Source organism: Columba livia, chromosome 20, assembly GCF_036013475.1.
Source record: "Columba livia isolate bColLiv1 breed racing homer chromosome 20, bColLiv1.pat.W.v2, whole genome shotgun sequence".
NCBI classification, from domain to species: Eukaryota; Metazoa; Chordata; class Aves; order Columbiformes; family Columbidae; genus Columba; species Columba livia.
In genome coordinates, this window is record NC_088621.1 from 8,845,367 (window position 1) to 8,867,040 (window position 21,674).

At 42.4% G+C, this 21,674-nt stretch overlaps 1 long non-coding RNA gene across 2 annotated transcripts in view; it reads right to left on the minus strand.

Moving 5' to 3' along the window:
- Positions 1-543: 543 nt before the first annotated feature.
- LOC110359245 (uncharacterized) overlaps positions 544-21,674 on the minus strand; it is a 33,877-nt gene continuing 12,746 nt past the window's right edge. Inside the window, exons 2-5 of one of the 2 annotated variants that reach the window (XR_010467369.1) lie at positions 17,551-17,601; positions 13,818-13,919; positions 12,279-12,397; positions 544-2,671 (exon numbers count right to left, since the gene is read on the minus strand). This is a non-coding gene — a long non-coding RNA (uncharacterized LOC110359245). The remainder of the gene's footprint in view (positions 2,672-12,278; positions 12,398-13,817; positions 13,920-17,550; positions 17,602-21,674) is intronic. The other variant, XR_010467368.1, reaches the window with a different exon arrangement.

Genomic DNA, 21,674 nt, shown 5'->3' on the forward strand with positions numbered 1-21,674 from the left:
CCATATTGATTCTGTTTGTGTCACAGCCAGGTGCTATAAGGATGTGTATATGAGCACAGTAGATCCAGGCTCCCTGGTGTCTTGATATCCCAAGGAAATGAGCCCAGCAATGTGAACAGGACTGAATTCAAGCCCAGTACTAGAAAAACTGACACAGCACCCCAGGCTGTGTAGTGCAGACAACTACACTCACATACAGCCAAGAAAAGTAGTATAGCCATAGCCTAATCATCATATTTGCACAAAGCTGAAAAAGTACACTACATTAATATCCTGGTGCACTTTGCTAGTTAAAGTCCCATCCAAAAATAAGGGCCCCATTTTGCTTCAAACCACACAGGCAATTATTTGCTTGCAATGCAAACTAAAGATTTTGCTTCAACTTTCCAAATTAACAACTCGTTAATCATCAACCACCACAAGAATATCAGCTCAAACTATAAATGCTTGTGAAATTTATGAGCACAGAACGGTACAAAGAAAACCTTCCCTTGAGGGTTCGTGTATCGCCAACTCCTCCAGCACAGACCTCTGCTCCCCGACCGAAAACACAACCCTGCTCGCTGGCCTAGGCTGTCTTATGCCACTGCAACAGGCACCGGAACACCACACTTCCTCAGTTTGTTGCACTGACTTTGAAATACATAACTGTAAAAACAAACTACGACTCTAAAATTTTGTGTGAATGACTGTAAATCATTACTTCAAGCATGGCAACAGCAAACCTGCTCATAAGATTTATTATTGTCAAGCTGGGCAATTACAGCATCAAGTGAAGTTTATGTTTTAATAAATGAAGAACCAAGGCTCTTGCCAAAAAAAGAGGAAAAAAAGAATAAAGTCAAACTTAATCTGATCCAGATGGGCTGCACCAGGTTTTACCCAGCATGGCACTGGTTTGATAAGGCAGCCGGGTCTTGCACCCCAAACCGGGACAGGCTGCCCCCCGGCCTAAGGAAATGACACACTTTAGAGTCCAACTGCAAGAAGATGCAATGTACTTTCAAACGACACAAATTAAAAATTAATTAGCTCTGAGTTTTTTGTCACGTGATTCATTTTGTGCTCAGGCGATTAACTGCCAGCAGGGTGGCAACCAGCAGAAATAAGCTCTGCTGCAGCCCCATGAAATGGCAGCGGTGGGTAACAATACAGAAACAGCTGGTGGCAAGAGGCTCCAGCACAGTTTAAAGAAAGGTGAGAATATCCTCCCTGAACAGCTTCCTTTGTAAAAGAAAACCAGTGAGACCTTCTGCCAAAGTAACCGAACTGTGAGAGAGAGATGTACAATGTTCTATACTCTTTCTCCCTTCCAAACAAGTGCACGAGCACCTTTATCTATCAAACACTGCCCACAGAGGAACACAGCTAAGTTTGCTTGATTTCACTGCTTCACCTGCACAGACATACACAGCCTGGCCCTGACAATAAAGTGCTGCTAAATGCTGTTCCAGTCCTTTGCCTGCTCCCACAGATCTGGTATCTCTGCAGCCTTCCCCAGATCAGGCAGATGCTGCTGTCTAACTGCTCACAAACAGACAGCCTGAGCCAAGGTCAGAGATCCAACATCTGGGTTATTCTGTTCCTGCATTTGCTTTGTGTTTTGTGGTACAAGGATGGTGTGGACTGAACCTGCCAGAAACACAGGTATGGTGCAGCTCTGTCCCAGATTAAATCACCATCTTGCACCTCAGTGTCTAATGAAGCTGCTCTTACTCTCTCCTTCTGCTCTTCTTTGTGAGAATCTTTTTCTTAGGGGCAGCGAGTTCATTTTCTCATTCTCACACCCTGATCTCACTGCCATAATACTGCTAAAAAGACCAACATGGGAGCTGGGACTTCCCCATGCTGCCAAGGCCACTCAGCTCTGTCACACTTTGTGCTGGGCCAGAGGATGGGGTTGAATAGTACCCAAAACCTGACAATTATTTGCCCATTATCACCACTGAAAATCTCTTTTCTAAGGATCTAATAAACAGGCAAATGATGTCTCTGACTTGGCAACTTTGAGTTCTACAACTGCCTTCATTTTTTTTCTCCAAGTGCCTCATATCTTACCATCATTTTCTTGCTTTGCTACTAGTCTCAGTGTTCAGGGTCACAACTAAATGAGACACATCTGTTTTCTATTTAAACCAGCAAGAAAATATTTATACTGCAGGAGAACCTGTGGTTTTGCTTGTGGTGTCAGAGGAGGCCATTCAACAGACAGCAGGAGGTTCCAGGGCACCTGCAGATAGCTAGCTGGGCTAGATCAACTTCTTTGTATTTATGTGGCTGGCAGCAAGCCACTAATTGTGTCTTGAGTTTTTGCCTTCAGTAGGTGGTTTGACTCCGCTGGAGCACAGCATCATGGGGGGGAAAGGGAAGGAAAACAGAAAAGCATCACCAGTGTATACCCAGTGTTCTGACATGCTAGTTAAGCTCTAAATTATGTTTTTAATTACTTGGCATGATTTATTGAGACAGTGTCTCAAGGTCATAAAGCACCACAAAGTGACATAACTTGCCTGCCAGCTTGAATCTCTGCCACTGAAGTGCTGCCTTCACTTCTGCTCTGTCATGTTCCATGTGCCTCCTCCCACAGTATCCAGTGTCGCTGTGGTTGGACAGGATCAGACTTAACACCGTAGGTACCTCCAGGGGTTAATTCAGTAGCTCCAAGCCCAGGCTGGAAAGGAAAAGGTTTAGGGATAGTAAAGCTGGACTAAAGGGGTGGTTTCCAAGTCATATGTAAAACAGGTCTGCCAAAGGAGTAGTTAAAAAAACAACAGTTCCATTGCTGACCCCGTGATAAATAAACAAGAAACCTAGAAAGCAAACCAATGAGTAAAAAGGGGAGAAAAATAATGCTGCTGTAATGCGTCTCATGCAGCCAGTTCACACAGCGTGACATAGTCTGGGCAGATGAGAGAACAGATCTGTAACCCACTGAACTTGTCCTGCACCTGCCTAAAACAAGAAAGAGGAAGGTCAAGGCCCTGCCCAGTGCTATTTGGCCCCAGAGAGCTGTAAAGCAAGACTCTCTCATCTTAAGTGTACAGCAGGAACTCCCTTGCTTTGCACCCAGTGCATAACGATGTGCTACTGCACCGCCAATTAAAGCTCTTCATGCCTTTGGGAAGGAATTTGTGCCCTTCCTGTGGCAAAACAGTGCGGTGTGGCAAGGAAGAGACTGTGGAATCCAACCCTGATGCATCTTAAGGCTTCTATAAATAATTAAAAAGCTCATTAATTAATAAAAAGCGAGCAAAATTGAAAAAGCAGGAGAAGAGGGGCAATGAATACCCACTGGGGGATAATAAGATTGTCCTACACTGCAGCTTACACAGACTGAAGTCTTTTAGGGAGAGTTAAAGTGGCTTTGTGGTTTGAGCTAGAGAAACAAGTCTTAGCTGGAAGAAAAACCTTCTGGGAATAACAGAACTACTTCCTAAATCCAAGTAACACTTGGGAAGATTTTTCAAGATTTACACACTCAAGTGAGAACAACACAGGATATATACAGATGTATCTGTGTATTTCTGAAATATATGAGAAAAAAAAGATCTAGCTGGTGCCTGAGGTTGACTTGCACCAACAAGTCTTTGGGGAAGAGATAAAATACAGCAATGCAGAGAAAAACATCTTTCATTAATTAGATCATTATTAGTCTCCTCTGGCTCAAACATAGGCAGCTTTGAAACCCTAGCTGCTTATCAAAGAAAAGATTTACAGAAGTTCCACAAAGGCAGAAAGAAACAAAGTCTGGTAATATCCCAGTGGGCTAAGAATTGGTAGAGTACACTGACTGCAAGTTACTAATTAAAGCAGCTTGGAAATCAGAAGCTTAAATCTGTGCTAAACAGCAACACTGTGCTTTGGGCCACGGTTTCAAGAACTGAGAAGAAATGCGCCAAACACACATGTCCAGGCACAGACACGTCATTCCAAAAAGAAACCAGGAAACTGCAGGTGCAGCTGGATGCCTGTGAGTGCACAATTACCTAGTGGGTGTTTGCAACTGCATATTTCATATGCACAATTACCTCTTTGCACCCGACTGCATATTTTTGTATGCGATTTAAGTGCCTGCCTTAAGAATATGACCTCGGTATCTGGAAACACAAAACTTGCCCAAAGTGCTGATCTGAATGTCTAGTAGGCATCAGGGTTTTAAAGAGGTGAAAGGGTCGTTTTATGTCCTATTACTGACACGCTGCCTGACATGAAATTGGTACTTTGCTGTTGATGACTTCTCATCTCCTGAATATTTCCCTGGGAAGTTTTGGCATGCAGCTGGTGAGCCGTGCGGCGCAAGCGAAGGGAGAGGAGATGTATGTCTACCCTACAGGAAGGAAATGCAGAGAAAAGGTATTAAAGGAGGTTGAAGCCTGTGATCTTGCCAAATAAAGAAAATGGAAAGTAATACAGTTGACTGTGCTAAAGGGCTATCTTTTGCTGTCAAGCAGCCTGACATTTGCTCTGGTTTCAAACACGTATAATCTGTTTTGAAATATCCTTTGGATTTTCCTGTCAGCGGCTCTGCGGAGATGCGGGATCGGTGGCTGGGTGGGCGGGAGGGGGATGGACCAGAACATTCATCCTCTGCTGCCCCCGCCTGCTGCCTGTCCCACAGCCCCAGGCTCTGGTGTGCAGCCTCCATGGGAAAGAAGCCCCATTTGTTTCAGATTCTGCTAGAAAAGCCTTCATCATGAAAGAAACGCGATGCACGTTTGAGGCAAAATGTATTTAAGTGAAGGAAAATGCAGACAAACAAGGCAGTATCCTAAGTAAAACTTTTACCTCCTACTTTAGAACCTGCATGGCTCTACATCACGATAGAAGTTTAGTAACACCCAACAAGCTACATACCAGTAGGAAACAAGTCTCTCCCAGTGCAGGGCCAGCACAACCCTTATTTCTCAATTTTCCTCCTCCAGCGTAACAAACTCAAAGCTAGGGTGATCTTCAAATTAGCTTTTAGTGCTCTAACTCCACTGTACTGCCATCCCGTGCTCCCAGAAAATGATACTAGCCCTAAAATACATGTCAGATGTAACTGTTGGGGCTTATTTGTATTACCTCACTTGTACGGCCAGCCGCCTGCCGTGCCCTTCTAAGAAAGAGTGAGAGAAGGGAGCAAAACTTGAAGAAATCGTGATAAAGAATGGATATTGGTTGCAGAAAAGTTACATAGTTATTTATTACTACTCCAGAGAGGTTTTAAAAGACTGCATAAATATAAAGATTGATGGATAAAATAATAATAATAAAAAGATATTGCCAACTGATAGGGGAAAAAAAACAACCTGTCCAAGGTGGCAATGATTTATTAATATAAGTAATCAATAGCGATAGGTCTGTATCAGTTTTATATCTAATTTAAACTTTCAGATCTCAATGTACTCATTAAATAATATAATAGATTTACATATTTTAATTGTATTTTATGGATTCTGAACATAATGTAATTAAAAGAGCTTTTCAGCAGAGATGATTAATGAGCAGAACAGTCAGACGTTCTGTACAGCCATCGTGTGTGAAGGACTTCAGTGTGGTGTGAGCTCAGCCCTGGTCTGAGCAGCAGTGGATTCACCTACATGTATAATCATGTGCAAACAACTTAATGCCTTGAAACGAGGCAACCAGAGCCCAGGGTGGAGGTGCAAACCCTTCTGGCTTTTCGCTCCTCCCTTAGCAACCAGTTACACCAGGAAAAGAACAAGACGTGCTTAGAAAAGCACGGCCCAGATCACACCACTGACCCTTCAAACCACAGAGCATTTGTCCCGCTGAGCACGACTGTGTAAAATACAGAAAAGATATTTCAGGTCTTGAGCCAAGGACCTATCAAGGTGATATTCCTTAGACCAAGCACCGCTCCCGCACACGGTCAGCTGTGTTATGTGTTTTACAAGTGGGAAACTGAACCCTGGAAGAGGCGGAAGGAATGTGACCCTGGACCCACAGCTGGCAGGGATGGAGCTCCCTACGTCCACCCTTCTCATCCAGCCATTAACGCTGAAAGAAGTGATCTGACAAAAGGCTGGTGTGTCCAGAACCGCTTCTCCAACTATGTCAGATCAACTAATAAAAGATAGTAAAGTTTCTTGCAAACCTCGCACCTCTCATATCCTTAAATAGTCACAACTATAATGCCATCACTCTCGTTTCTACATCCAAGTATTACCTATCAGTGAAACGCAGCTCCCTTGAACCAAGGTCAAAAACCTACTGAACTACATCCCCAAGAGCTTCAGCAACCAAAGCAACTGCTGAACACAGGAAGAAATAAAAACTGAAATGAAAACACAGAGGAAAGGAGGTCAGCATTGCCAGCTCTCCTGACTCCACTAAAGGTCTTTGATACTTCATGTTTCCTCTACAGCTTCAGCTATTTGGTCTTGTGAGCACAGAAATAAAGTTTCTAGTCCTCAAAAGTCAGGGCAGAGGAAGCTGAAAATGCACCTTCAGGGCAATCAAACAAGAAAACCTAGAAGGCAAAGATCCCCAAATTCATACTTAATACAGACCAAGAAGGTTCTAGCCTTAGCTGAAGCCTCCTGGTATCAAATACTACTACAGTGTGTAACAGTCACTTGTCTCATGATTTGTTGGCCCCTAGCATTAGAAAGCCTCTGTATGTTGATTTAGTAGTCAATCCTCAATTACTCTCCAGCTTTCTTTTCTCCTTGTATAAAACAATTCTCTAAGCATCTGTGCCAATAATACATCAATACTGCTCTATAGCAGCTGTAAAACCCATGATGTTTTGAGATCCCTTCCCTGATTTGAGGAAATAATTCAGTGTTCTCTTTTCCTTTCCACTTCATTTAAAACCACTGTGCCCTGCGTGCCCTTGGCTGCTGTGAACTGCCCCATCTTCCTGCCTCGGTTACGCTCTTCCCTTTGCAGCAGCTCACACGCAGGAGCTGGTTCACACACGACTGCAACATCTGGGGAGGGCAAAATCTGGGTTACAGGTCGAGTTTGACTTTTACATTGTGGGGGGGAGACAGATGGAGTAGCCAAAGCATTTCTCTGGCTGTCAGCAATATTTGGGAGACCTAGTAAGGAAAGAACATTCCCCCAGTTACATATTCAGGGGTTATCCAGAACACTCACTGTTTCTTGCAAGAAATTCCCCTCTTCAGGACAAATCTGCATTTCCTAATTTGCCCCACTTACAATGGCTTCCACATTTTTCTTCCCCATTGTATTTTTTCCTTGCTGTGAACTTTAGAGCCTTCTGACATACGAGTTGGGGACAATTTTGGCACAGGGGAAGAAAGACAGCAGCAGTAAAAACACCCCTGGTATTTCATCTGAGCCTGCTTCAGTGTTTGGAATTTGATTCAGTTTTGTGGTGCACGCGCGTCCAGGGAGACTCCCAATGTGTGTTATATCTTAACAATCCCCAGACCTTTCCAAGTTGAGGCTGAGTTTAAACAAATCTGAGCTGGGCTTTAGACAACCCAACTGGGACAACTGGGCGAGCTATAAACCATGAATCGCATCTGCTGCCTGCTTTGCACTGCTTCATAGCAAATGTTCACATACAGTGAGATGTTTTCCTACTATTACTCAAGTTGAATTAGATCTTATTCTGCAGAAAACATCCCTGTAATAAGCTGTACAACTTGAAGCTTGCAGATTTTGTAGATGTTTCCTTTGATTTTCATGTACTCTCAGATCCCTGTACAGTATGCTGGCCTTTTAGCCATGGAATGGTGTTTGGAGAGTAGCAAGTAATGATTTAATTCATCTCTCTTAACTTCTACCCTTATGAACTCTATCACATAACAAGTTTATTTTCATGTTTAATTAATTCCATGTTATTAGTCCTAATAACACTTCCCCCGAATATGCACACAGATGACATTTTAATTTCACTTATTTTCCTGAGAAAAAAAGGATTTTAAATGAAGTGAAAAATACAAATAATGACAAGGTTAGGAATTCCCTAAAGTATCAACCTTTAATGCAGAAACATATATCTGCTATGAGATATTCTGTAAGGGGCACTTCCTAAGAGAACAGCACAAAATCTGTACAGATTTACTTGGTGCTCGAGTTCCAGCTCTCTGCTTTAGCAACCTCAATTCTACACAGTTTCCACTACAAGAGAAAACATTAATGCCTTCTGTCACACATGTTAATTAATTAATCAACCCTGGTTGGTCCCAGGGTTAAGACTCTACCCACAAGCAGATCAGCCACACTTAAACACCCTATAGTTGAGACTGTACCAGCCTTGACCTCCAGACAAGGTCCTTCCTCTTCTTGCTCAGGTCTACCTTCAAATCCCAAACGAAGTTTCATTATATTCTCTGAAGAACCCGAATGCATCACTTTCTCATTATTACCCATGTTGTTACCATCAGAAACTTGTCCCCAAGGTCTCATCTCTGATGCCATCCCCGTTCCCTTCAGCCTTGGCTCCAGTTCCAGCTCTCGCTGATGGTTCTGCATTTGCTCAGTAAACACACCGTGTTCTGTATAATGTAAAACACGAGCATCTCATAGACTGATAAAATTACTTCTGTGCTTACACAGCTACTTAATTCCATTTTGCCATTGATTTGTCATTTTAAAGTTAAATAATAAACATGGATGGTAGCCAGGACACTGAGTGCTGCTTCCTCTCCCTCTAGTTTTTGATTTATGGGTTTATTTACTGATATATTTAACTACTCCCTATTGCATTTCACACATAATCTGGCAAATCCTGAGGATTTACTTTCACAATTGATTAGAAAAGTCAACGTTTTACAGACAGGATTAAAATGGAAAAGATCTAGAAGCTTTGACGGAATCTACTTATGACAACTATTATCTCCAATATGCTCTCTAGCCCTTAAAAATCTACATTGTCTATTGTGAAGTGTTGTGAAGATATAACTATTTCCTTTTACAGGTATTATGGCAATTAAAGAAACGCACGTGTTTGTTTGTCCACTGTGGGAGTGCCTTCTAGGTTTTTCATTTAATCAGCACATGGGGACAGATCAGAGAATCACAGAATGGTTGGGGTCAGAAGGGACCTCTAGAGATCATCCAGTCCAAGACCATTGTTTCCTACTTAGAGATAGTCATCTGCTCTTCAAAATTAAATCAGGCTAGTAGGCAATGCTGTGGCAAGCAATGTCACTTCAGTAATCTAAATTTTAAAATTCTAAAAATATCGACATGCGACTTTTTTCCTTTTTTTTTTTTTGTGCTCCAAACCATGTATGAATTCTTTAGTTTTACTTATTTTTAAAATCAGTATTTAGAATTTTTTTAATGCTTTATGACAGAGCAAACTGCTTTTCAGTTTTTTGACTCTCTGTCAAATGGGGAACCCGGTTTCCTTTTGCTCCACTCTCACAGTCAAAACCAAGTCAGTTGTTTGCACACAGCTCGCTCCACAGTGGAATCACTCTCCAGATCATGAAGTTTCACTGCAGAGTCCTAAAAAGATTAGGCTGATGGCAGAGACCAGATTACAGGGCAGCCTGGAGAAAAGAATTAGATCTTCACCTAATCCCATTCTTTTGAGGCTCGGGTCCTCTCCCTGGCCTTCACTGGTGCTACTAGATGGCGAGATTCAATTCTGTTGCCATCAGTGGTTTGAATTTGTAGACAGGCTCTGTTTTGCTGTTCTTAGTGAATTTTATGACAAAATGTGGGGGAAAAGGAAGGAGGTTGTTTGCTGGGGCTGCGAAATACCTAAAGAGAGTGGGGCATAGCTACATTATTAGCTGACCCCTGGAATTTACAGAAGAACAGTCAATATTGATTGACCTTGCCTGTTAGAGAAAGGTCAAGTAAGCAGACAGGATAAGGTGATAGGGAAGCACTGTTTGTGTGTCTTGGTGCTAAAAAGTCACATAAAGCCAGACTAGGCACAGAGACATAAGGCAAGTCTAGGGCACTGGAAAACACCCCAATTAAGTGAATATTACCAACCCCATTAAGTGGCAGCCATCATTGCTTAATTGCTACCCAGGGAGGTATCCTGATTAAGAGCAGATAAAGTTTAGCACATCTTGCACAGTGTTTTTTTGTTCAGATACGAAGGAAACAGAAGAAAAGGAAAATGAGAAAAGACTAAGGCACTTGGGTCTAAAGCTGAAAGTGGTCAGTTTTGCTGGATAAAAGCAGAGCTGGGCTGCGACCCACTGAACTGGGCTGTCTCTTCTTGTGCATTAGGTCAAGGTCTGCAGGAACTGGGGCTGACACATCCCTGTTTTTCCTCTCGTTTGCTCCCAATGGAGAAGGACCTGGAGGAGAGTCCACTTGCTCCAGCTGGACACTTAACCCAGCATGGGCTGGGCTGCCATCCTGTACCATCACGCTCTGGTTCTGCTTCCTCCGCAGAGCTGAGAGCAGCTCAGAAGCACCTTTTATTCAGCTAGAACCAGGCCCACAATTCTCACTCTCAATCCCCTGGCCTCGGTGCAGAGCATGCCTTTCACAAAATAATGTGACCACTGTTTTTTTTTTTTTCTCCTTTCTTTTTTTCTAACCCAGCAATTCCTCTTTCTTTGGAAGAGCTTTGACCTTTAAATGAAGGTGCACGCCAAGAAAAATCCAGAGCTTGTTATCAAGACAATCTGTGGCACAGGCTGTGTGGTAATGTCCTCCTGAGGTGATGAATCAGATCTATCAGTGTCTAGATACTAAGGCCTTTTTTATCCTTGCAAACTCAGGGCTTTCCAAATCTTTAAGCCTGATCAGAGATAGAGCACTACAAGAGCTTACTTAAATCCCAGCAAGCAGAAAAGAGGGCAAGGAGGAGAGAGCTCACATAAAATAAAGAACACCACTTTTTAAAGATAAAACATAACTCCAGGTACAATAAAAGCCTTTAGAGAACAGAAGAGATCTTTGTCAGGAATGTATCTCATTTAGTCCCATTGTTTCACTCCGTGCTTTTCAGAAAGCCAGCCATCTATCTTGCCTTTCCCCCCCCCCTTTTTTTTTTTTCTCCTTTCCTGATGCCAGTTTCCATTTCATTAGGAAATGAATCACTGATGAAGTGCTAGTCCTGTCTCCCTGCAAGCAGACCTCAAAACCAGGGTAGTCAGGAAAAAGAACATATACAGTCTTATGACCCGAAACCTGAATGTTTTTTACAAGCACAGTTTTATTTATGTTATGGACAGCTGTTTAGTGTTTATGGCATGCAGACTAATATTTCCAAGTCAGAGCACCTATGGTTAGACACTTATAACGTGTTGAGGATCCAAAGGAAGAAATTTTCAAAGAGAAAAGCAAAGGGCAGAAGAATACCTAGATTTCCACACCATTTCCCCTGTCAGTGCTGTGAGCCGAACCCGCCTGGTGCATAGCACATTGCTGGAACGCTGTACCCGTGTCCCTGGAAGCCGCAGCGGGATCTCTCATTTTCACAGTTGTTGTACTGCGCACACATTTGTTCATGGAGTTATACGCCCAGACAAGAAGACAATCACATTTCTGTAGCCTGAGTACCCCTGTGATGAGGCATAATGCTGGTGTGGTTTTTGCACAGAGAAGCAAACTCCCAGAAAAGCCATGTCAGCTTGAGTTTGACCTTCCATTCAACAACACTGCAGATCAGGATGTTTTCCATGTAACACGGCTGCACACCGAGCACGCACAAGTTGTCACATATGGTACAGCCCACACCCAAACATCCTTAATCTGATGGTCCCCAAAAAGCCAAGTCCTGACCCACACAGCAGTTCCCTGGGGCTACTTCAGGTGTGTCACAGTGAGAGGAGGGGAGGGCTCATTGCTTTCTTCTGCGGGAACTCAGCCCCCACTCCGACTGAATTGGTACAACACACAAACCAAACTGCTGCTAGAAAAGCCCATCTTGGATATTGAAAAATGGGCTTGTTCTTTCCAGCAACAGTCTAATAAAACACACTTCTCCCTACTATCTTAGTCTCTCTCATACCCTCTGACAATATTCCTACGTGACTATCATGATGCTGCGTGAGTCTTCACAGCTTCCAGCTCAATTTTTGTTAAATTTCAGTGAGATGGAAAACAAATGCACTTAGTACTTGCAGAACCTTGTCCCTCAGCTTCATAAGGTGAAGATAAGGCACACATTCATTTTATACAGTTTCTAAGTGACTAAGCTAATGTGTCTGCCATTTAGAGAGCATGTAGCATTTTTCAAGAATGCACTGGATTGACCCACCTGTAAGATGTGCATGAGTAGGACACACCGCTCTCAGGCATGTCATCAAAAAGCTTTGTGAACTGTTGTACTGGGAGGCTGATCAAACTCAATAACAACAATTCCCACAAGGACTTACTTTGAAAATCCAGATTTCTCCAAGCGCCTCCAAGCTCACCACCCCCAGGAGAAAGCCTTCTTTGTGTCACATAGGTAAAAAGCCCAAGGTCATGGTGCAATCTTGAATTTCCATATAGCCTATCAAAGAGCAAAAGAAAACCCACCAAGTCACCCTTAAAACTAAATGCTATCCCACCTTGTACTTCTCCTGAAAGTGCCTTAGCTTTTCAAATTGTTTTGCTTTCTTGCTTGTTCCACAGTGCATGGGTTTCTATCTCAAATCTACTTGTAACTAAGAAAACCCATTATACTGGTTTTAATGTTGCACTGTTTCTTTGCACTCCTATCTCTCTCCATCTTCCTGCTGTTTTCTGTTCTTATTAAAGCATTTTCAGGTCAGAGACTGTCCTTTTGGTATTCTTTGTGGTCTTGGTTTTTTGTTTTGTTTTTCCCCCTTTTTCCCCCTTTTCCCCCCTGTATTTTCTGTATTTCTGCATTTGTACAGCTCATAGTGCAAAGAACGCTCAGTAATTAGTTTGAATGTTTTTACTCATGGCCAGTTTTGTTTCCTCTGCTTCTGTTTTCTCTCCTCTATGCTGGAGCAAAGGAGGAAATCTCAAATGAGCTGTGCATCAGCCCATTGATTAAGTGGAGTACCTTTCCATGCAGTAATTACCATTGCCTAAGCTATACCCAGGCACAGCAAATCATTTTTATTTCTGTACGCTCTGCGACTCAGAGAAAGAAGCCATAGTCACAGATAGACAGCATATGAATTGCCAGAAAAATCCCAGGTTGTGTACAGATCATTTATAACCTCTGCAAACACTGGGCTGGCTAGGTTTTTGCCCACTAAACATCTCATAAATCACTGACTTCCTTTAAAAAGATAACAATAATTTCAAAGAGGTAACTGGGATTGGTCTGGATCATTATGTTCTCCCTCAAGGGCAGGGAGCTGAAAGTTTTAATTCTCTTTCATCAATCTAAGTCATCACCCAAGGCTGGACTGTGATGTTTGACTTCACTACTGGAAGCCTCAGGTAAGATGAGATCTGAACACTCTCCACAGAGGTCTCGAGTGATCCTACTGCACTTGTTCAGAAATTTGTATCTTAAGACAACTGCCTATGAGCAGAGTATTGTAATGCTGTGCCAAGCCCACTGTGGGATCAAGGCCTAAAGTCACCAGCAGCAAAACTCACTACCTGTCTTCGTGTCATGGGTTTACAAGTGAAGAGAAGGGGGCAGGGAGATGCCATGTTTGTGACCAGGACTTCCCGAACAGGCCTGTGTGGACAGGCATTATACAGCACAGCCACAACGAGTTCAGTGTGGGTTTGGTAGCATTTAATTCACTGCACATGTTCCACAGAGTTGATTTGTGTAGGGAACATATCTGGAGTTTCCATACATCTGGCAACCCAAGCTGTATCTCTAAATGAGCTCACTGACATTCAGGAGTCTGAATAATTGTTCTAAATCCTTACATCTAGGCAGAAAAAGAAAGTATGGCCCCATAAACTCAGATGTACAGTAGTCAAGGTGGGAGGATTACCTGAGTGTTTTAGAGGAAGGTCAGCACAGTCACACATGGGATGCTCCAAGCCTGAAGTACATCAGTGTTGACCTTTCTCACTGTATGCTTTGCATCTTAAACCTGGAAAAGAAGATGCCATATTAATATATCAACGAATGAAGCAACTCAGGGCAAATAACATTAGAAACCTATTTATAACTTATTTCTATTCTGGTAACAGCCTGTTGATGGCACATTGTGCCAGCTATGCAAAGAATCACTTCTGCAGGCAAGAGGAAAATCAGGGCACTGAGTTCATTGCTTTCTTAATCCATCTACTGACACTGCCAACAACACAGTCCTGCTTTTAGTACTAGATTTAGTGAGGTTTCCAGACAACATATTTCCTACGGGCCGCAGAACGCAGCTGGAGCGATGGACTACAGACAAGCGCACACCATGAGCAAATCAGGTCCAAATCACCTTTCCCAGCCTCAAAACAAGATCCACCTTTTCTGGATCCTTGCAGATCAGGTGGGAATGTGCCTGAGAATGCACATACAGATGGAACAAAAGGAGCTGAGCTGCAGAATCACAAGCACGCACTGATGCCTGCAGGGACACAGGGCTTAGAGAGGGAAACTAATCATCCCCAGCTCCTGCGTATTTAAAATTTTCAGCACCCTATGCAGGATTCAGAATTGAGTTACAGTTCAATAGGAGTATCACGCCGTATTTAAATAAAATTTATTTCAATAAAGGGAAAGTCCACCTAAATAAGAAATTTTTAAATGTATGCATGTGTTTCTCAGAACTATTGTTTCTACCCTTACAAACCAATGATGTGCTCTCTGAAATCTAATACCAACCTATAATGTTTTAAGAGGAGCATATTGTATTTAGCTGCTTACCTAGATTTCCTTGCAAATTAAACTGAGGCCCTCAGCGATACTTATCTCCCTTTTGTTCTTTCCTCTCTAATTATACTGTGGCACTAATTATCTCCTGGGCAGAAACAGTCTATAGATTGCTGCTGCTTTTAAAACTCAACCACTGTTCCTGCTACTGGCTCATACCTTATAAATATTTTCATTCAGTCAAAAAAACCCAAACAAACAAACCACAAAACCAAACGAAACTGCAACAAAACCAAAGCAAGACCCTGCCCCAAGTTTTATCTTTTTCTACAAGTTGTGTCTCCCTGGTTCTTACCCACTTGCTGTCACTACTGATTCCCAAAGTCTGATTCATGCTTATCCTTGATCTACAGCACTTCTCTAGACCATAAATGGCACCTGTGCTCTCAAAAGCATGACTGTTTCCTGAGTAACATGACTAAAATTGTTAAGATCTTTTCCTGTAGCATTTATGCGAATGAGTAGTCTACCTCTACCGTAATCCCATCTGGAGCAATTTAACAGCAGCTGTCAATAGTGTAACCATGAATTTTTTCATCTGAGAAAACGATTGCAAAATTGGATCATCATAGAGCACATTTCAGTGAAAACATCAGGTTTTTTTTAAAGTATAAGCTCAATAAATGATGTTTCTAATGTTAAATCATGCAATGTTAACTTATTACTAATGGCACGAACGTATGCTCACTTCACAAAACCTACCACATTAAGACCCTCTAAAGAGAGACAGAAAGGGATCTTAACAAGTATTTCAACTCATCAACTCACCATGGAGTCATATTAAAGCATTGATTAATAGGACCCTTGCTATCCCAGCTGAACCCGTAAGTAGCTTAATAAGACATAAAATATTCTACTCAGGGTTTTTAGTTTAATACTTTTTTATTGATTTTTTACAAGAAAATACAATAACATTGTGCATATAAAGCAGTCTGCACAAGGCCTTAATTTTGCACAGGCACATCAGAGGTAACACTCCTTCATTTTGCATGTGTCACCGAATCCACACGACCTTTAAACTGTTATTCAGCAACAAAATTAAATATCTAGCAGAAAGCTTTGAAAGAACAATTCATTAGAGAGTACCAAGCCTGCACTATGCATTGCATCTAGTCACACACACATCTAATGGCAAAGTGTTGACATATTTTATGCCAGTGATGGGTATGACAGACTTTTGCAGTGAGAGGGTTATCTTGCTGTACATACGTAAGATGTAACTGGGCATTTATGAGCCTCATGCAAAGCAAAGAAGTCAAGTGACTCCATCAAGGTCATCCACTCCTTTTAACCACCTATATGACATACAGCTGTGGCACCTCCATACTCTGTACAGATTTCATTCCTCATTGCACTGCAGCTGTGTCACCCTGCAAAGCCACCACAGCTGTCACCCTGCCCAGACCTCTTCGGAGCTCCATTTCCTCAACAGGCACAAGGAAATAGCTGTGTGTTTTCCCCAGCTCAAACCAAAGTGTTCAAGTGCTCCTGTTTGCTTGATTTTTGTGGGCAAGGACAAACCGCTCCATGCACCTCCAAGCCAACAGTCACCCCTGACTGTCCTCAAAGCAAGCAGCGAGGGGCGTTTCTACCTCCTTCGCTCATGGTGCCCATGCTAGTGGCTCTGAAGTCATTACAGAGGGCAAAAGAGGCAGCTGCCAAGAGCCCAGGGCTGCTTAATGGGCAACCAGGTTATTTTTGTTCTCTGTTTTATCTCACTTTATCTACAAATGTCTTGCCTAGAGCAAAAGGCCTAGAGTCACCACCACTGGGAAGCCCCACCATCACACAGGGATCTCCTCCATGACAGGTTTCAGACATGCTGACAACATCCTGAACAGAACTGTCTTCCCCCTGTCCAACAGTGACCCCTTTGTGACATTGCTCAATAACAAGCATAGACTTTAGGGGGAGGGGGATTGTAATCATTAAATTGTAAATCCCTTTAAATGCAAAGATCAAAGGGAAAGTTTCAATCCAATGACACATAATTAAAAATGCAGACACGAACGGCTTTGATTCATGAATGCTTATGCACTTTTAAATTGTTGCCAGGGAGATTAGGGCATGAGAAAATTAAAAACCATTACGCTTCAAAAGGATAAATGATTTTCACAGCTTTCTAACATTATTTCCTGTTGCGCAGATTTTTGTGTGTTTTAACGTTTCCCCCGCCCTGCCTTGGCAGATTAGTTCTGAAAAATGTTTTCCAGAAAATGTTGAGGACTCAATGAGATTAAAAGGAGAATAGTGAACTTATTGGATGGAGAGTTCCCATTGGTACTTAATGGTAAACGTTCAGGGCAGTTACAAGAGGAATCGCACCACACACATTTTACCCTTTTACCTGTGTTTTAATTTAAAGAGCTATGGCCTTTTAATTCATTATTCTTTTCCTAACTGAGCCAGTATAATACAATATGGTATAGGCTATAAACCAAATCTCCTTGAAGTTAAAGGAAATATTCCCATGACTGTAGTGGTTTCAATCTGTTTGTTTAGCATTTGTCACTCGCAAAAGTCAAAGCACTTAACTGAAAGGAAAAGGCTGTTTCCTATTTCACAAATAAAAAATTGAGACATACAAAGCGGGCAGGATTCTCAGCTGTCAGATCACAGATGCTAGTCCAAGTCTAGAGTGATCAAGCTACAGCAAATGGTTTCCCTTCTGACCCATGGTGTCTCTGATCTGCCCTGCTTCAACACGAGATTTCAACAATCCCAACTGCTACGTGAAACATCCTTTGAAGTGCTTTAAAATAATCCCAGTCTTACCAGAGTCAAACAGTGTGGCCTCATATTTGTAAGCGTCTAGAAGTTAATTTCTTAGATACAAATACATTGCTGAAATATACCTGTGAGTTGAGGGTTGCAATGAACTCAGGAGCAGCATTTTCATCAGTGGCCTGAAAGTACACATGAAAACAAGAAGAAAATCTTTAGTGCTAAACTCATATGGTTCTTAACCACAGGCAACACAGAGGGCAAGGATGATCAGATGAAATCCTGAAGTCTATACTGTACACAGCTAGATATTAGCTGGCCGCCCTCCTTTCCCTGTACAGCTGATTAAATACAAGACAACTCATCTCATCCACAAACACCTGCATACGTAACTTCAGATGTCTCTGTATCATGCAGATGTTTTTGGTTTATATGTCTGAAGTTACATGGGATGAATCCCACTATTCAAAAGGTTTTCCTTTGGGATAAAGGAATAAATACAGTCCCAGAGGCTCTAACTACAACAGAAATCCCATTCTGTTTCCATGCTTTGGAATTTCAGGACTCCACTTTTTTAACAAAGGTGCAGCTGAAATCCATCTGCACCAGGCTGACTTGACTTGCTCCTCACTCTACTGTGGCATTTTTCAGCTGCCAGTCAAGCCAACCTTCACTAAATTTTCCCTGAGGGGGAAAACCCAGAGACAAGCAGCAGCAGCCTAACAGCGCACTGAACAGTTCAGCAGGTGTTTGACGGTGAAAGGAAAATCCTTTCGTGTTTACATTTGAACATATGAATCAGACACTGTTTCTGTTTGAGAGTGGGCTGCTTCTGAAAAGCGCCTCCACATCGGCAGCAGCTGAGATCCAGCATAATTCACTTCATCCCAGAAATGCACTGACGCCTGCTTTTGTTATCTGCCGCATTCGCTCAGATAGCTCTGGGAATAAGACACCCACATTAAGATATCTAGCATATTACCACTTCATTATTTCTAATGTCTGAGTAGCAAATAAGACATGATGACTTTATCTTTCAGTTGGCCGTTGCTCAAGAACATGTTAATATTATTCTTTGTTTGCAGTTATTGGATCAATACTGTTGCTACACAATTCTTATTCTGCAGATTTTGGTCCAAAGGAGATTTTCTAGTCTCAGTTTCTTTGTGACACAAACCATAACACTTAATCCACTTACTTGAAGGCTTAGACCAGTAACTTGCATTAGACTAAAGCAAAAAGCATCTGGTGTTGACTTGAGGACTTCAAGAAGCGGAGAAGTGGTTTATTCTCATTTTTTTTTTTTTTTAACTGCCTAATTTTTCCTGTGTGAATTTGGGCCTTTTTCCACTAACATGGATGTCCCCATCAGCATTTTTCTATGTGGAAAAAAAAAAAAAAAAAAACAAAAAACAAACCACAAAACTTCTCAGGTTTAAGCACATGGATCCTTTTATAAACCCGGCTGTTGAACACCAGCTTCCACACACACCCCTGCTGCAGAATAACTGCCCTGTCTTAAGGGAACAAGAGACCAACCCCTCAGCAGGTTTAAATGAGCTCTGATTCATCACTGTCATCAATTTACATTACGGGTTTAGCCTAAAACCTGGCAGTATTGTAAGAACAGGCTGATAACTTCTGGATAGCTAAGACTCTGAACTGAGAGATGTCCCCTCCCATTCACATGAATACTGGGACTTCTTCAACCTCCCCAGGGGAAGGAGCTGATCATACTCCATACCAGGAGGGCTGACCAGCCCAGTTCAGGCCTCCTCTGAAATTCATAAACCCACATACACTCAAGTCTTTGGCCTAAAGGAATTCACTTCACCTAAGATAAGGTATCCCATTTCATCACTCTTTCCTCAAGGTTTTTGGCAAGTATCTGCACTGCTCTGCTCCATACTTCTTGCCTTCAAAAGCAAGAAGCTCCTTGTTTTACAAGGGACCCCAGAGGTTCCTCAGGCAACCCAAGAATCTCCTCTGCAGACTTGTACTGTGTTTCTGCAGCTGCACACCAAGCGTAAGGTCTGCTTTCTTGTAGTCAACCACCACAGCATACCTGGCCCACCACTTCAGGGATTTCCTGCAAGGATGTCCAATCTCATGGCTAGTTGGGATACTGCCTAAGTATCAAGACTTCCACTCTTTCTGCTGCAAAACCTGTGATTTTTCTCTGGGTATATTTGTCAGCTTCTCTATTACAAGACCAGATTTGGGATCAGAGTTCTGTTATTCACTGCATTTCTTTATCCCACTTGTCAAAACAGAATCAGACATCCAGTATCATGATGACATCTTAATACACTGTAGATCAGGTTATGACTGACCTACAGACACAAAGAGATGGAGTAAGAAGCTTTAGTTTGCAACAGTAGAGCACTGTACTGAACTGAGCAGATGCCATTTGACTCCCCTTCCTCTCAGACACAATGTACACGAAAGAGAAGGTGAACAGCAATTAATGACTTTGTCCCCCAGTATATTTCCCAGCTGAGGCTGGGAAAAGCATGAAAGGAGAAAGAGGAGTCACAGCAATCCTAATTCTCTCCAGCATGGTACTCTTGCAACTCCAGGTTCTGTTGCTACCAGGTCCGAGCATTAACATGCCAAAAGCACGTGTTCATAATGGCTTGCAAAGATAGGCAAGACAGATTCTGATAAAACAGATGAAAGGTGGTTTCTGCCATCACAAATCTCTGCTTGGCCAATAGTGAACTATTCTCTTTCATCCCCACAGTCACGATTGACTCTTACCAGGACTAACGGCAGAAGCAAGGCAAGAACAGCCGTTCTGATTTCCAGCATGCTTGAAAGCAAGGGCAAGAGGAAATCCCGCAGCTAAACAAAATCCTTCACTGTTTGTTTTATGTTCATTCCTTTCAGTCACAAAACAGTGAACTGCCATTAAAACATTTTGGCCTGTTTCAGGGACTGTGGTGTGACTTTCTTGCTTAATTCACATGCATTCTAGTCCCAGTAATGATTACCTTTGTCCCAGGCTCATCACAAGTCCAAGCTCACTGCAAGTGCAGGAAAGAGAATAAAACAAAACTAATTAATCCAAATGGTGTTTATTGGTAATAAATTTTATAAACTCCTTGGTTGTTTGCAGCAGCTCCAATTTACCATGCTCAGTTTGCTTTGCAGGACAAAGACCACCATCATTTCTGACAGTGATTTATCAGCATACTGTGGAAGAGACTATTTTAAGATGGAGAGTTAGCCAGATGGCTGACATTCTCTTTAAGAGAACTGCCTATTTGAAGCAATTCTCTCCCTTAACACACTCAGCCTCACCAGGGCTAGGAACATTATGAAGGGGAAGACAAAGAGGAAATCCTCAACCAGAGACAAAAGAGCTGCCAACTGCCTTTCCAGCCCTAGTGGAAATTAAATATTAAGAGTCAAGAATATCTCTTCTCACCCACTAGAGTGGCTGGCAACTGTGCACTGTCTACGTCACAAAAGACTCCTGATCCACTCCTCCGTGCACTTTTCAAAAGAAGCCAATGTTCTCCACGTTCTGCAGGTCTCCTTTACTGAACAGCTACTTAACAATATGCATCCTCTGCTCAGCTTGTCCTTCAGTTGGAGTGGTTGTTTTGTACTAGGATAGAGAATACATTACAGACAGGTTTTTCAAAAAGGCTGAGTTTCTACAAGTACAATATCGCTGTACTGGGACTCAAGAGGTTTGTATTAGTCTTCTGACTCCATTGCTGGCTGACTGGATGACCTGAGCTTCACCATCCATAAGGTATGGATGGCAATCTTCAAACAGCTACTTGTGTGTCAAGCACACAAAAGCTGGGGGTGAGCAGTGCTGAGGAACAGCGAGGCATGATTACTAATAGCTTGCATGATTATTCCCAAACACGGGCAATCTCATAATATTGCCTTCATTTGGCATAACGCTGCCTGAAAACACCAAGAGGAAAACACTGTTTTGCTCTAGTGTTTTACTGATAACTGGAAGGGGAGATAGAAGCAGAATATCTGCATTGCCCCAGCAGACAAACAAAATCCCCACATCCCGCAGGTAATTACCATCTCCTAATTGGGTTTGAAAACAGGAGATTTGAGCCTGAATGCATGGAGTTTGCACCAAAATGAACAATTACTTGTCCAAGGGATTCGGTGGTTTCAAAACACAACCAGAGGAGACTGAAACTGAGGCTGAATGGAGGCTCTACCTGTGAGTTTGCAGATAACCCTTACAGACCTCCACTAACAAGCAGGCTGCTTTTAC